This window comes from Accipiter gentilis, chromosome 33, assembly GCF_929443795.1.
Source record: "Accipiter gentilis chromosome 33, bAccGen1.1, whole genome shotgun sequence".
NCBI classification, from domain to species: Eukaryota; Metazoa; Chordata; class Aves; order Accipitriformes; family Accipitridae; genus Astur; species Astur gentilis.
In genome coordinates this window covers 14,238,359-14,252,087 of record NC_064912.1, presented here as the reverse complement: position 1 = coordinate 14,252,087, position 13,729 = coordinate 14,238,359, and the positions used below count along the sequence as shown (strand labels likewise).

Genomic DNA, 13,729 nt, shown 5'->3' with positions numbered 1-13,729 from the left:
TTCATTCTTCAGAACCAGCGTCTCTGGTTTGAGAAATTCAACCAGCTTTCCCTAGGGGCCGTTCGCAGATGAGCCCAGGTGAAACTTGCTGCGGTAGCTGGATGCTCGGCGGCCCCAACGGTTCGAGGCAGCCTCCGTTTTGGTGAGGGTTACGGGGGGGCGCAAAGGTCTGCGCGCTTTTAAGGGGCGTTGCAGTGAACTCGAGCTGCTTGTGATTTTCCGCGTGTCACCTCCGTCGTTACAGGAGTGGGACCCTCCAGCAGAGGGTCGGTGGCAAACAGGCTGGGAGGGGAGCGATACCATCTGGATCCATTGCAGCTCCTTCCTCTGCTGACGTGACTCAGGATCCTCATGTGGTTTTAGCAAAAATCCCTCAGACCTGCTAACCCAGCTAATGCGGAGAAGCTTTCCAAAAGTATTCAGAGCTTGTGATTCACTTCAGTAGCATGCCTTTTATTTATTTGTTTTGAAAAGACCGTGATTCTGTTTCAAAAACATGGGTCTGTGCTGAAAACGTAAGATGAAAACTGATAGTTGCGTACAAATGGGAGTAATGATAATGGCGAGGCACGAGTGTTTGAGCCTTTTCTAGTCAGTAGGCTTTTTAACCTGGGCTTCTTTGTATTTGACCTCTCATTTGAACGGCCAAACTGCTGAAACTCACTGTTAGATCGTTGCTTGTGTGGATGTATTAGAGACGTATTCTGGTGCATCTGTGTGCATCTTTTGTCTCTGCATACTTTGGATAATTTTATTAGCTATTGTTTGAAAATGTCGTTAGACATTAAATCAGTTTATTTAGCTATTGTGGGCTAATCCAAACATACAGAATATAATACACTGCTCCTGACCTTTTCCTGTTACCAGGCTTTCAGCAGCTCTTCCCTTTGCAGACCTCAGGTGGTGGGGACGGAGGAAGGGCCTTAACCCTCTGGGTGTATTTGGGGAAGACTACAGGACAGGCTGAAGGCACTGCAGCTGACTTCACAGCACAGGAGAAACAGGAGAGGAGATGTATAAGAAGGGACAAAGTCCGGGGCCTTACTGTCTTCCTTACTAAATGCTTGGGTGCAGTCTCCCCACGCCTCAGCCCTTTTAAAAAGATGTAAAGCAGCAAGATTGCATGCTCAAGACTGTGGCTAGCTAGCAGGATTTCATAGCCAGCTGACCACGAAGCACTCCTATCTTCTGAAGTCTGCTTGACTGAACATTGCTTCTTGAAGCCTTCCAGATTTTGGTGAAAATTCTTGCACAAATATCTTTTAAGATGAGGTTGCATGGTTGAAGAACTATTTCTTTTACAGGATGTGGAGAATGGAAGTGGAGTTAGAACATCATTTCCTCTAGCTGTCCATTTTAACATTGCTACTTTTGATCTATGTTCATTTGAAAATACGATTTCTTAATAAATCTCTACCCCGACAGGTATTTTGATAGCATAAATCTATTGTGTTTGTTGTTAATAGCAAATTTTAAAGGGAAGAAGAAAAACAGAGGAAGAATGCAACAAAAATGTTGACCTCAATGAATAAAAATTGGACTGTTTGTACTGTGAGAAAATGAGGTAATTATGGCTATAAAATCCTGTGCTCAAAGAATGAAAATAAACAACATACACGCTATGTGGAAATGGGAGAGAACCTTTATATTAGGACAGATTCACTGAAATCTTTTCTCCATAATAATTCTTAATAATGTGGGGATATTTTTTTAGTTAAGGACTAAAACTATCCTGGAGAGTGTTCCTGGAGTTTGGCAGCAGTGCAATAGGATAGTTTACAAACATTCCACACCAGGAAAATATTTGGAAACCAGTAATGTGGTGTTTGGCCACTACTATTGTAAGCAGCATTAGATGCATTTTTTGTTGCACTAAAGCCATCTGGCAGGTAAGCAGTCCGTTTGTCTGTTAAAACACAAAGATTTCCTATTCAGTCTACTTTGCAATCATTCCATATAAAATTTAATTTTAAGCTTACTCTTCTTTTTGGGGGAAAAAAAGTCATAAAAAAAAAAAAAGGCATGTCAGAACAAAGGGTTAAACCATCAGTTAAATACAGCACAGTAGCACTGCAAAGTAGCTAGAGCCATTGTGGAGTTTGACTCTTTGTTTCTAGATTTTGAGAATGAATTCTTCCTTTAAGCAATAGCTAAATGCTTTTCTTAGATTGTTTGTGTGTTACACGAACCATATCAGATCCGTCTATAAAGTTCAGCATTTTCTCCAGTGTCTGAAATCCTACTACAAAGAGGACTTGCGTCTTAGAGTCTGACACCAAGGAGAAATAAAAGGCTGAAATAATAACACCACTAACTTGCTTTAATTAATTGTACGTTTCTGCATTTAAGCTGAAGGGTGGAAAGTATTGCTTTAAAGACTACCTACAAAACTGGTGAATGAGCAGCCACTTAGGGTGCCACTTCAAAGAGAAACACCCAAAAGAGCAACAGAAGGGAAGCTGCTTTTGAATTCTCTGTTCCTCCTGGCAGCCCAGAGCTTGCAAAGGAAAACAACCTCGAAATGGTTATTTTCTCTTGTGTTTGTTACATAACCAGCTCCCAGCAAATAAAGCTGGAGGTGGAGCAGCCCTACAAAGATCCACTTAATAACCTGGGCCTGCCGTAGCTGCTAGAAGAGTCTTACCTGACTTGAATAGTTTTTCCTTCCTGGCTAAGGGAGATTCTTCACCCTGTCTCCAGATAAAAATCTGGTAAAATTCAGGAGCCAGTTGTAGCTCTCAGTTGCACTGGTGCCTATTGTGGATTCAAGCCTTTGTGGTTACTCCAGATTTATACTTTATTGCTGAAGCAAACAGGTCTTCGTTTCTACCATTTTTTATTTTTCACATTTCTCTGTATGCAATATTGCTGTAGTTAATGCTGAAGAAGTAGAAAAAAGTATCTGAAAATGGAAACCTGATTTAATAATTTAAACCTGATTTAATTTTACAAGAGCACTTAGTCTTTCCTTTAGGGCCAGTTGAAGCTCCAAGAATTGCGCTTTCGTGCTAATCATCCTATGCTGTTTTTAAACTTTGCCTTTGCAGTCATGCTGTAGCTTCCATTAACCAGCATCCGAGATGCAGGCTGGTACTTTGTTCCTGTAGATGACAGCTCCAGCTGGTCAGCGTCCTTTGTTTTGGCAATTGTGCTTTTTGCCTCCCTGTTCGCGTCAGCCATCCTCCCTGCTACCCGCTGCACGCCATGCGTTGACCTAGTCAGCTGGCAGATTGCTGTCTCTGCCACCCTTGTTATTTTCTTCCCACAGCTCTACTAGTGGCCTTGTCTTAGCTTTGGGACTTCAGTTTGTGATTTACTAGTTATGAAATTCTGGGATTACTTGTGTGCTCTTACAGCTGACACCTGAAGACAATGAAACACCACTGCAGAGATGTTAAAGTATAGTGCCATCATTTAAAGGATGATTAGGAGACCTGTTTGAGGGTAGCTGTTACTGATGATATGACAGGTAAAAAGGATTGAGAGAATTTATGCAGTTGGCAGTTCTGACCATATTTTACACTTTATGTGAAATTAGACCTGGAAAGGAGGGACTTGTAAGAAGTATGAAATTCTAAAATGTCACCTGTGCTCAACTCTTATGAACTTTATTATTGTTACCTCTATAAGAATTAAAAGTCAGTTCATAGATGCACAGAATGGTTTGGGTTGGAAGGGACCTTAAAGATCATCTAGTTCCAACCCCCTGCCATGGGCAGGGACACCTTCCACCAGACCAGGTTGCTCAAAGCCCCATCCAACCTGGCCTTGGACACTTCCAGGGATGGAGCATCCACAACTTCTCTGGGCAACCTGTTCCAGTGCCTCACCACCCTGTTCATGTAGTCCAGAGCAGCAAATATTGTCAGACAATGTGTAATGGAAGTTTATAAGAGGCAATATTTAACATCTTGAAATGAGACGCAACCAGGATAATTTTTGAAATCACTTGAATTCAGTATATATTGCAACAAAATATGAAGGTCAATATTAAGGTTTTTTCATCAGATGGCTTTAATTTAATCTCGGGAATTCCTTTAAAAAAGGCAAATAAAGAACCTTTGAGTAATGGAGAAACAGGATACTCTTCACATGGCTATCACTCTGAAGTATGACAGTGAGAGAAAAATTACTTAGAAATAATTCCATTTCTGCGTTTATAGCTCTGGTTATTTGAGTCTAGAATGCTTTTAAATTATCTGTTTTAGGCCTTGATACTGCAAATTAACTTTGTATAGCTAGATGCATATATAGAGGCAGAACAAAACCCCACTGAAATTAATAGGTCTTGTGTGGCCTGGGGTTCTGTCTCATAGCTGTTTGCAGTGCTTTTGTTTATTTTTGAAGTGTTCTAGAATGCTTTTTCCAACTAAATATATGATGTTCCGTATATGACAGATGACTAGTACCAAACTTCAAACCATCCAACAAAGCAGCTTTCCTTTGCTTTGTTTAGGAAGATCTCTTTGATTCTGCTTGTATTTAAAGTGTGCTGCTGGGTAATCATGGAACATGTATCTGTTTAAACCAAATTCAAAGAGTATCACGAACTGACACCTGCTTAAGTCTTTAATTAAAAAGTGGCTTAATCTCTAACAATCTCTACATACATAAGCAGAAAGTATCTGTGTTTAATGTGTACTTTGAACTGCCATTCATTTAGAAATCAAAGATTTGTAAATGAAATACAGTATGCTAGACATGATGATGTTTGACTGGAATCCCTTCTTGTTGGCATAGCCTAGTTTTCCTGATGCTGTCAGCCCCTGAGAATACATTCTTATTAAAAATTATGTATGGAGGGAAAATATAAAAGGCTATCTTAAAAAAAAGTGTGTGTATCAACTTTATATAAAACATATTTCAAATAGGCAAATCTCTCTCGTGTAGTAGAGAATTGCTCTTCCTTGGAAGGATCAGCAGAGGCGATAGTGTTTATATTTCCAGATGTATATACCCTATAGAATGAAACCTATTTTCTGTATTTTTCCCCAACTGTGTGAATTTTGCTGGGATAATAGTTCTTAAAGACTGATCTTAGTTTAGTTAACGTTAATTAATGTTAGTTCATATTCTTGTTCTCAAATCTCTCCGCTTTCCTTTTCCGAAAGACCTCCCCAATGTTCGTGAAACAAATGTATAGACAATCTTGTATTTTCTTTCTTTTTTTTTTTTTTTTTTTTCCAGCTGGGTATGGTAAATGGCAGTAAGCGATAATAAGCATTGATTTTAACTATTGAAGAGTATTGGCTGTGGGTGGGAAGGTGGCACAGGTACCAAGCCAACGGGGTGAAACGGGAATGCGAGGGAATCCCTAGTACGGGTAGTGATCTCGGCTTGCGTGAGCTTAGAAGCATTGTAACTCTTTTGACATGCTCATCTTGTCTATCTTGAATTATTGCAGTGTCTGTGTTATGTATGTGTTGAGTTAAATTACTAGTAAAGATGTGTGGAAATGCATCCGGAAAGGAGATGAACATTCCTTGAAAACATTTCAGTGCTGATGTTTGAGAGTACAATGTTAAAAGCATTTGCTTTTGATTTGCTTTTGACCTCCTGCAGAGCTCACCAAACTAGTTTTGGGTAAGACAAGACAGCACGAAGAACTGTGGCTTCATTTAAATGTGGGTAGTTGTGCTTTTAGGATAGAGACTTAAATTCTGAAGTGTTAGGTGTTTGATTATTTTTTTTTTTTTAAAGAAACTTTCTTTTCCCCTTACACTATGCTTTGTTTGTAGTGCTAGTTTTAAAATATTTGGGATGTTGTTTGGGTCACTGTTACCTGCTGTTTGTAAGTACGTTTGTATTTGCTGGGGCCAGTTTATACCGTGTTACAAAGAATCCAATGTGACAATCAAAGGATCATGGTACTTCACCCTAAGAAAGATTAGACCTAGCGTCTCTATGAGCTGCATTCAGGGAAAGACAGCTGAGGTAATTTTAAAAAAACCACTCTTTTAACTGTGGCACTGGTATTTCAGTATGGAGTTTATTGATGGCTATTGTCATTATATGTCCAAAACTCATTAAGGTAAATCTTTGTTTGCCCTCTTTTCTCTTGTCTGAACTTTGCTTCAAAAAGCTATAGCGACCAGTGGAAGATTTCAATTAAGATTTCAGTTAAGAAATTGGGAGTCTGAGGTTAAATGCTATCCACAGCTGTTTTTCTATGATTATTTTAAAAAAATTATTGCACCACAGTATTAGCAAACCAATATGCCTATGATTATAATAGATAGTGAGAAAAAAATAAAAAGACAGTCTGAATAAATTCTGGATGCATGCTGTTTCTGGTATTTAAAATCTTAACTATTTTTTACTGGCCTGAATCAATCATAGAATAATTTGGCTTGGAAGGGACCTTAGGAGGTCATCTTTCCAAATTCCTGCCCAAAGCACGGTCAGCTATGAGATCAGACCACATCCTGAAAATCTCTGAGGATGAAGACTGTGCAATCTCTGGACAACCTGTTCTAACACTTGGCTGTCCTAATGGTAAAAAAAATATAGATATTCCCTTATATGTTGGAATCCCATTTGTTTTTCAACTTATGCCCGTTGCCTTTTTTCATCCCACCACGCATTGTTGTAAAGAGCCTCTGTCAGGCCTCTCAATAAGCCTCCTGTAGGTGCAACGTGGTGGTTGTTAGGTCCACCCAACACCTTCTCTTCTCCAGTTCCCTCAGCCTCTCATCACAGGGCGAGTGTTCCTGCCCTCTGGCTATCTTGGTGTTCCTCCATTCAACTTGCTCTAGTTTATTGAAAGCTTTCTTGTACCGGGGAGACCAAAACTATACAGAGAAGTATCAGGTTGGTCTTCATGCAAAAAAAGACCTTTTTGTAATTCTGTTACCTGGACGCTTAGGGAGGTTTTTGTACATTTCATATCAGGTCAATGGGATCAAACTTCTTTTAGTTGAGTGTCTTGCAGGTGTATACCTTAGAGGAGTCTTTTCTAGGCCTACTCTAGGTTTTGGGATAATGGACTTTTTTTTTTTTTTTTTTTTTTTAACAATGGCCCCTAAAAGGATGGCTGTCCATGGGGCTGCATACATGTAATGGGTTTATGATTGGCCTTCAGTGAAGAATTTAAACTAGAAGCTCGTCTTGCTGTAGCTGATATCTTACTTAATATATCCTTTCTGTCTTTATACATAGACTCTAAGATTAGTGTGGTTGAGTATATTGAAAGTAATAAAAAACAGACACAGAAAAATTGTTGCATGTTTAAAAAAATCATAAAATGAAAGAGGAAGTGCATCATTTATTATAACACCATGTAGACTAATGAAAAACATACTGCAGTCTGGAAATTTGTTAAGAGCTGAAGTCAAAAAGTTTCCATTCCCAAAAATGCCTTGGGGCCTCTGGCTGTAAGCTTGTGGCTAAAGAGGCCCTGTGGTAAACTGGCATAAAAAATAACTACTCCATAAACATTCAGCTCCTGTTTCACAATAGTTGGAAATAAGTTTTTAAAAAGTGTTACCTATTGATACTGACTGTACTTTATCAAAGGGAGGCAGTGCATTTATGACTAGAATATTAAATTGGGAATTAAACACTGGGGAGATGGGCACTGGGCACAAAAATGTTACGCTCATCGTACATAGGAGAACATGAAGAAGATGAAGCGACTTGCCGAGACCCACAGAACAGCACTCAGTACTGGCAGAGTTGGTGTTAACCTTAAATAATTCCTGGCTTCTAGTCCTTTGCTCGTTAACTAGACAGGGGTGAGCAACTCACCTACTCCCCACCACTCTGAGCAGGTGCCAACCCTTGCACTTGAGCACATTCTTCAGGCTGCATGAAAATACACCCTCAGAATATTGATGGTATTTGCATCATCAGTGCTCAGGTGAATGGTATCGACCGCGCAGAGAAGACCAGGTTTTGTGTGTGTCTCCTTTTAATCTGTTTGGCTTTGTTAAAGGTGCACCTTTCCTGCAGGGTCAGCCCAAGCTGATTGACTAGGTGTTGGCTTTGCCTTTCACCTCCTCCCTGATCGGCCCTTGTCAATCTGTGAAAATCTTTGATTCCTTCCTCACATGGGTTGGCGAGCAGTTTGCAGAAATAATGCCAATTAAAACTCCCGAGTGCTGATGTTCCTCCTGTCTGTTTCTGTGGTTTTTCTGGATGACAGAGGTTTCCCTGCCTGGCAAGGAGCCCTGGAGCGCCTTCAAATCATGGGATTCTTCCATGAAGTCCAAATTTCACAACCTGTAAAGATGTAGTAAATTGGATGTATCTTTGTGTCAGACTACTTAGGTGGCCAGTTTGTGATCTTTGAGAAGAAGGACAATCCGGGAGTAGATACTGCTTGCCTTTGCTAACTTTTCAGTGAGGATTCAGTAATCCAGTACCTTTTCACAGAAGTAAATAGCAGGGCTAGAAGTCCCAATTTTGGTAAATATTTGAACTGTTGTACATTGGTGAAATAAATGCATACAATACTGGTCACACTGTATTGCTATAGCTGTACTTACATGAGGTGCAGCCCAGGAGAATGTCAGTCTGAGATTGAGCCACTGGGAGGAAAACAGAAAAGAAAAGAAAGAAAAGGTGAAACAGTTGCTTGTAGGTGATTGAAAGAAATTAAAAGAAAATGTAATCAATTCTGATAAATACAGATAACTTTCATTTTTTGGTCTTACGTCTCACTGTATCATGCTCTGTGTAGCGTTTACAATACACAATGTTTTCATCCAGTGATTAGAAGAATCTATAACATAATTGTTCATAATGTTTGGTGTTGAATTGCTGCATGTACTGACTTGGCTGTTGCTGAAAAGTTGATAGAATTAATGCATCACAGTGGTGTTGATGGTTTTATTTACATTTGTAAAGGTGAATTGAGGATCTTGAATAAAAGCTGTACATTGATCTAAAAATAGAAACATAACTTTCTTCTCCTCATTGAAAATGTCATGCTTGGTGGGTTAAAACTGACACATAACAGTCCTGATAGGAACTATTTGTCATGTAATATGATACGATGATAAATGCCAGTTTGGTTTGTTATTGTAAAAAGTAGTGGTTTTGGCATACTGTGTTATGCTAATTTACTTTGGTTACTGAGTATATATTTGCTCCTTTGCACATTGTGGGGAAAAAAATGTGTGGAACAAGTATATTTTATTAAATTATAAAAAGAAAAGTGTAATACATCTGACCACTCAAAATTTGTAACCATATTTCAATAGGCAGATGTAACTTATCTAAAGGAGAAGAAAAATGAAGTAAAGCACTAATTTCCCTATGTCTTAGAGTGAAAAAAAATAATACACATACAGTCATTAAAGAGGTTTAAGTGTTTTAGCGTAGATAAATGACTGAACAGTAATATTGGGAGAGCAAGATAACTTTTAAGAATAGATGAGTTTTCCCCTAAAAAGCAAAATTAGCTAGTTCAAGGGTACTTAATTATGACTGAATTTTAAGGTAAGCAGAATACTTTATTTGGGAAAAAAATGGTTTAAGATAGCAGCCTGTGCCGCTTCATTCTTTTTATATTAAGGTTTTATTGAGAGGTGCAGTAACGGTCTGTAAAAGATCTGATCTCTTTCTGGTGCCCGTTTTTCCTTCCCCTTTTCTCTGCTATCGCCACAGGTTCTGGTCTGTACCACCACGTGTTTCGGTCAGAGCCACCCAGCTCCCCGCCCCGCTTGGCCTCTCTCTGCCCTCTCTTTCACAGATTGTGGCTGGCGTTTAAGGGCCCAAGAAAAATAAACAGCGCAACCAGTATTTTGCTTGCAATTTTAGTCTCATAACTTGATGAAGAATAGTAAATAGAAGCACAAACTGTTACTATTATGTGGTCTTGACCTTAAGAGAAAGGGATTTCCATGGCTAATGTGTATTTGTGGTGTGTCACAGGTGGAAATCGCCCAACGCCGGCTCTGCTGGTCTCCAAACTCTGCTGCAGTGGCTGGCTGTTTGGTCGCAGTCTCTGGCTGGCCCCTCTTCTCAAGAACAAAAATGAATGTGCCACTCATTCACGCAAAGAAACAGCGGGTCTTCTGTTTAGACTTTCATACAAATTTAAGTTGTGTTCAAGGACCTACTGCGACAGCTGCCCTGTGCATTAGAGGAGAAAATGGGCATGGATAACTCTCGTCCTCTGTGTTTTTAGGTGGGAAGGAGGATTTAGGTAGTTAAACTGGCTGATAGCTCTCACTGCCGAAGTCCCACCTGTGGAACAGCTGTAAGACCTTCTGGAGCTTTGGGAGCTCCTGCCGTGTAGGGACAGGCCGCAGGAGATGGCTTCTCCTGACTAATGTGGTCCTTCGGTGCCTTGGTTGGGGTCTGTGCCGTCATGTCCGTGTAGGTGTGGATATGACTGGAATTAGGCACGTGAATCGTCGTCGAATTCAGCTGGCGAAGTTGCACGAACTTATTTACGTGCATGGCAAGGTGCGATCCTGAGGTCTGCGTCCCGAGGACTGCTGTCGTGGGCTCACGGAGCAGTTGGGAGGGGGTTGGAGAAGGGTTCTGTCCACAGCGGTCAGACACCCAAGAGAAGCTTTGCTTCTGCTGACCTCCTCCAGATTGACAAGGATAACGTGTATCTCGTCGCCTTCCTCCTTAGTGATTCAGTACCTCTTCTGGATTGATCTGGTTTTCTTGCTTTCCGATCCTTGTTGTCGGAGTACAGTTTCTTTTATGTAGCAAACAAAGTTTCAGGAATGATTAAATCACAACATGAATCATAACTGAAATGCTGAGCTATACACACTGCTCTTCACATCTATAAAGCCTGTGGAGATGAATAACAAGTTTTGTAGTGACAGCCTTAAAGTGGGTTTGCAGTTTTGCTGGGAGCTGAACCTACTGGTTTTTGTCTTTTAATGTAAGCAACTTGAGGGGAATAAAAAGCTGGTTAATAAGTTTGAAATGAAGTTGTAGCACGGACAGAATGAGCATAGGTAGCTTAAAGAACGGAGTATGTTTTCAAGTGCCATATGTAATATATAATTTTATTCATGAGGCCTGTGTTTTCTATTCTATCAAATATAAATCATGTGTTGTATTAATCATGTATAATTCTGAATCACAACATAAAGTTTTGCAGTGCTATAATTAAGAAAAATGAAAGAGATAAGGAGTAGCAGCTGTATAGCTAATGAAGGAGTTAATTTCAACATGTGTTTTAGACCATTAAGTACTACAAAGCAAAAAAGCATTGCACTGCCAGCACAAACCAAAGGAAGGCGGTTAACTACCACTCCCTTCCCCGGACCAGCATCGCTGGGGATACCGTAGAGCTCAGGCTTCACTAAAATTGATTCATTAGTTCAGGCAGTAGCATGCACTAGAAATGTGGAAGAAGATATAAATCATTGTTGCAGATTGTCTTTTAGCATGGAAAAATCTTTTGTGTTCTGCATGTGAACATAAATTTTTCTCTATGAAAAGTTTTTATCCTTTCAGGTTGGAATACATTTTATAAACTTATTTAACAGTTTGAGAGCCAAGAGTTCAGGTGGGGTTTTTTTCTGCCTGGCAAGACTCTCCAGAGGCTGAGATCTGCAGGCCATCCAATACATCATTGTTCACATTGTACTTTTTTTTTTTTTTTAACAAGTCTGAAACGTTTTCCTTGTGTGGTTTCGCAACCCCATATTTTTTTTTTCCAAACAGCGTGAGTCCTATCACTAGATCAAATTTAGAATTCACTGCTTCCAACAATTGTCTAAAGGATCCACATGTTTACACAGCATGACATTGGCATCCAGATAGTGTCCTGAAAGTCTCCAATCAGCACTACTGTTTCATGCTTCCTCCCTGCTTTAGAGAAAAAAAAAAGGAAAAAAAAAAAAAGAAAAGCTACAGGCACAGTTATTCTGGTATTCAAGGGAGCAGTGAATGGTCCCTCTACTTCAGCCACCAGTATTGTCTTACAAAGTTTAGAAATCGAACCTTTTTCATCTGCTGTAAAAGAAAATGCCAACTCTTGGGTATCTTATCAATGCCTGTTGTATCGATAAATAGATCTTAAAATGATACTGAATGGGAGACTGGACCCAATCCTTTTTTGTGTTCTGAGATTCCCAGACTGAATGAAAACTTTCATCTGAGTATGCCCCTACTACCAGCACGTGTACCGCTGCCTCGATAAAGCTCCCAGCTACTTCTCCCTGCCGCTGTGTCTGTCTCTGTGGTGGTACTAGTGGTGAATCAAATCACTAAATCGATCTTTCTGAAAACTAACCTACCAAGCAGCAGGCTCAGTTGCTTGGCATTTGCACAGTATGGGAAGACCTTTTGTAATTACTTGCCCATGTATTTTGCAAAGTGTTTAATTCCTGTTCTCTGCGATTGGATGTAAATAAATCAGTAGGAATTACTTGGCAGCAACCTTCCACAGTCATTTTCTCTGAAGAAACTTAGTCCCTGGTAGCACTAAATGAAGGAAGAGGGGTTTGGCTAGGACACCAAAACCTTTCTTTTTTTTAATGCTCTCATGGGATCTTTCACTTCCACACAAGCAACTGCCTGAACTGGCCAAGTGGTCTTGATTTAATATTGCTTTATGAACGCTACTTGTCCCAGCTGCAGGATGTCATAACCTCTATTTCCTTAGCTTAGATTTGAAATCTGGAGCCATATGATTCAGACGAACCACAACTGCCCTAGCTTTAACTTGATGTATTTGTTTTGAAAATACTGTTGTTTGCTCCAAGTTTTAGCTGCTCAGCAAATTAAGCTGATCTCCACCGGTAAATGGGCAATACTTATCAGCTTGATTAAAAAAACCCTGAAAACCTGCAAATGAAGCTGAAGTTGTTTTTAACTCATCAGTGCCAATGAAGATACTTCATTAGTGTAAACTTAACAAATGCAAAACTTTTTAAAAATAAAAATACAGATTGTCCCTAAGATAAAAATACAGATTGTCCCTAAGATAAGCGTAGCTATGATGCAAAAAAAAAAAAAAAAAAAAAAAAAAAAAATCTTACAAATATAGTTGCATGTTTTTCAGTATTTCAGTGAAGGATAGTGAGCTCACAAAAAACTGTTGCTGCACACAGGATTCAGAATAGAGGATGATGAGCAGAACTGGGTTGGCTTTGCATTCAAAATTTCATTTTACGTGGGCTCCTGTTCTTGTGCAGCTTAGAAACGAGCTTTTGGATTTGAAGTAAAGCCAACTGGATTTGTAAAGATGCTTATCTTATTCTCTGGCCCTGTTCAAATCACCAGAAAATATTAAGGCTGACAAGCCTAACTCGATATGCTTCTCAATTAATATTTTTATGCTAGATTATAGTACACAGAGATCTGCACAAATGCTGGGTTTGTAGTCACTCAACTGGTATTTCTAAGTGGCAGATGCTTGCTGCCTTTGTTACTGTGTTGTAGCCCTGTATGTCTACTTTCCACAAATAAAGTCACTGCAAATATTAGTGTCAGTTTTGTGCCTTTGCATGTAACTTGTTGCATTACAGAAATCTTAATTTCTCTGACAGACAAATTTAATATGGCAGTAAACTTTTCAGTTCTAGGCTCATCTGTACACTGTGTGTCAGCTCCTCTCAACTCCCTGTTCTTTTTGGCGTTTTGCCTCCCATTGAAATGTATGCACTTATCGAGCAGGGCATTATTTGTTGGGTTTTTTAATAACTTTTTTTAAGAGTAACTTAATCCAGAGTAAGCAGGCAGAATAAATGCTGTACCACATCCTTTCTGAAGATACTTGATGGCATGCTTTAAAAACGTAAAATTAAAA

The 13,729-nt window shown here is 39.5% G+C and overlaps 2 protein-coding genes across 3 annotated transcripts in view; one reads left to right on the top strand and one right to left on the bottom strand.

The window, feature by feature from the left end:
- C33H7orf50 (chromosome 33 C7orf50 homolog) overlaps window positions 1–13,729 on the top strand; it is a 135,132-nt gene that overhangs the window by 65,509 nt on the left and 55,894 nt on the right. The window lies entirely within an intron of this gene.
- The window catches only part of GPR146 (G protein-coupled receptor 146), a 55,604-nt gene that overhangs the window by 21,506 nt on the left and 20,369 nt on the right, over window positions 1–13,729 (bottom strand). For both annotated transcript variants that reach the window (XM_049791618.1, XM_049791616.1), the window contains exon 2: window positions 8,487–8,528. The gene's annotated coding sequence lies outside the window, so the exon portion shown is untranslated. The remainder of the gene's footprint in view (window positions 1–8,486; window positions 8,529–13,729) is intronic.